Raw genomic sequence first — 2,725 nt, 5'->3', positions numbered from 1 at the left:
TTTTGGGTAGTATGGCCATTTTGACAATATTAATTCTTCCTGTCCATTAACATGGGATAGATTTCCATTTTTTTGTGTCTTCTTTTGTTTCTCTCATGAGTGTCTTACGGTTTTCAGAGTATAGGTCTTGCTCATCCTTGGTTAGGTTATCCTTATTTCTAGGAATGTTATTCTTTTGGAAGCCAGTGTAAATGGAATTGTTTTCCTGATTTCTCTTTCTTCTGGGGTGTTAGAATATAGAACACAATAAATCAATTTCCGTGTATTAATTTTGTATCCTGTCACTTGGCTGAATCCATTTATTAGTTATTGTTTTCTGTTGGAGTCTTTAAGGTTTTCTATAGATAGTATCACATCATCTGAAAATAGTGACATTTTTACTTCTTTCTTACCAATATGGATGCCTTTTGTCTTATCTGATTTCCATGGCTAGCATTTCCAGTAGTATGTTAAATAAAAGTGGTGAGAGTGGACATCATGTTTTGTTCCTGATCTTAGAAGAAAAGCTTTCAGCTTTTCCTCTTGAGTATGAGGTTAGCTGTGGGTTTGTCATCTGTGGCCTTCATCATGTTGAGGTACGTTCCTTTGGTACTCATTTAATTTGGAGTTTTAATCATGAATGGATGTTGAATTTGGTCTAATGCTTTTTCACATGTATTGACATGATCATATGGTTTTCATCCTTTCTCTGTTTATGTGGTATATCACATTGATTGATTTATTAATATTGTTCATTCCTTGCATCCCTGGAGAATAAATGCCACTTGGTTGTGATCCTTTTGATGTATTTTTGAATTAGGTTAGCTACTATTTTATTAAGAATAGTTGCATCTACATTTGTCATGGATATTGGTCTATAATTTTTCTTTTCTCAAATTGTCCTTGTCTGGTTTTGATATAAGAGTGATTTTGGCTTACTACAATGAGTTTTGGAAGTTTTCTATGTTTCTACATTTTTGAATATTATGAGGAGGATGGGTACTGGCTCATCTTTAAATGTTTCATAGAATTCAGCTGTGAAGTCAATGGACCATTCTTTCTTGTGAGTTTTTGTTTTTATTACAGTCTTAAATGAGCATACAGCTCATCATTTCAGTGGAGACAGAGAAGGGTACTATGTACTTAAAAAATAATTTCATGTTATCCCAATATATCCACTACTGATTAAAGAATCTTCCATGAAAAATGGGTATGATTTCATAAAATTATATAGTGAATTAAATAATATTTGATGTCTAGCTAATGTTTCAATTCCAAGCTCTAAATTATATAGGTATAGGTTAAAGAATCATACTGGCTTCTACATATTGAATGCTTTAGTGTGATTGAAGGATGCTATTCAGGGCTCTATGCATCTGGATGTACAATGTCTGAACTCTTCCTAAACTTCACAAAGTTATATTCTGTTTCTTCACTGAAAAAATGAACTATCCTGCTTCTTTTCAAAACTTTTTTAGGTTAACAGTCAAAATTGAATTTTGGATCACATAATGGCAAATAACTACGAATAAAGTGGGGTCATGGGCCAGGAAAACTGCACCAGTGTGACAGAGTTCATTCTCCTTGGATTAGCAGATGCCCCTGAGCTGAGAGTCTTCCTCTTCTTGGTGTTTCTTCTCATCTACGGACTCACAGTTTTGGGCAACCTGGGCATAATTGTACTGATTCAGGTCAGCTCTAGACTTCACACCCCCATGTACCTTTTCCTCAGCCATTTGTCCTTTGTGGATTTCCATTACTCTATAGTCATCCTACCAAAGATGCTCACTAGTGTGTTAAATGAAGACAAAACCATTTCTGTGCTGGGATGCACTATGCAATTCTACTTGTTTTGCATGTGTGTAGTAACTGAGGTCTTCCTGCTGGCTGTGATGGCCTATAACCGTTTTGAGGCCATCTGTAACCCACTGCTGTACGTGGTTACCATGTCTCAATATCTCTGTGTGGCGCTGGTGTTTGGTTGTTACCTGTGTGGGACTGTGTGTTCTCTGATTCACTTGTGCTTAGCTCTTCCTATCAATCCAATGTCGTTAACCACTTCTTTTGTGACCTACCCCCTCTCTTGTCCCTTGTTTGCTCTGATGTCACTATGAATGAACTGCGGCTATACATTGTGGTTACTTGCAATGAGGTCATTACCATTGTAATCATCTTTACCTCTTGTTAATTCTCATCACCATCCTGAGGATGCGCTCTGCCCAAGGAAGGCGCAAAGCCTTCTCCACCTGTGCCTCTCACTTCACAGCCATTGCTGTCTTTCATGGTACAGTCCTTTTCATGTATTGCCGGCCGAGTTCTGGCAATGGTGTGGATACTGACAAAGTTACTGCTGTATTCTACACTGTTGTGATTCCCATGCTGAACCCCCTGATATACAGCCTCAGAAACAAGGATGTGAAAGGAGCCCTTAAAGAATTGGTGAACTCCAAATTATTTTCCAAGAGAATATTCTCTTAGTAAGACTTGGGGTCCCAAAGAGAAGTCTGGTGCATGGGTTGTTTGGTATGCTGGACTTGTTGGAATGGAGAGAATAGCCAGGGTTTATGTAATTATGGGTGATTCCTATTGACTCTTTTACATTTGTGCCTTTTCAGTTGACAAGGATACAATAAGGTTGAGCATTTTTGAAAATTTCAAGCCTTCTCAGCTTCTCTTCAATCCATAATGTCTAAATTGATGTGAGTATAGACTCCTAAGGTCCACACATTTAGTTTGCTGCTAAAAC

The 2,725-nt window shown here is 37.5% G+C and overlaps 1 pseudogene; it reads left to right on the top strand.

The window, feature by feature from the left end:
- The first annotated feature begins 1,520 nt into the window (after positions 1-1,520).
- Positions 1,521-2,457, top strand: LOC118931149 (olfactory receptor 5L1-like; annotated as a pseudogene).
- Positions 2,458-2,725: the final 268 nt, after the last annotated feature.

Source organism: Manis pentadactyla, chromosome 9 (assembly GCF_030020395.1).
Source record: "Manis pentadactyla isolate mManPen7 chromosome 9, mManPen7.hap1, whole genome shotgun sequence".
Taxonomy (NCBI): Eukaryota; Metazoa; Chordata; class Mammalia; order Pholidota; family Manidae; genus Manis; species Manis pentadactyla.
This window is presented reverse-complemented; position numbering and strand designations above follow the sequence as displayed.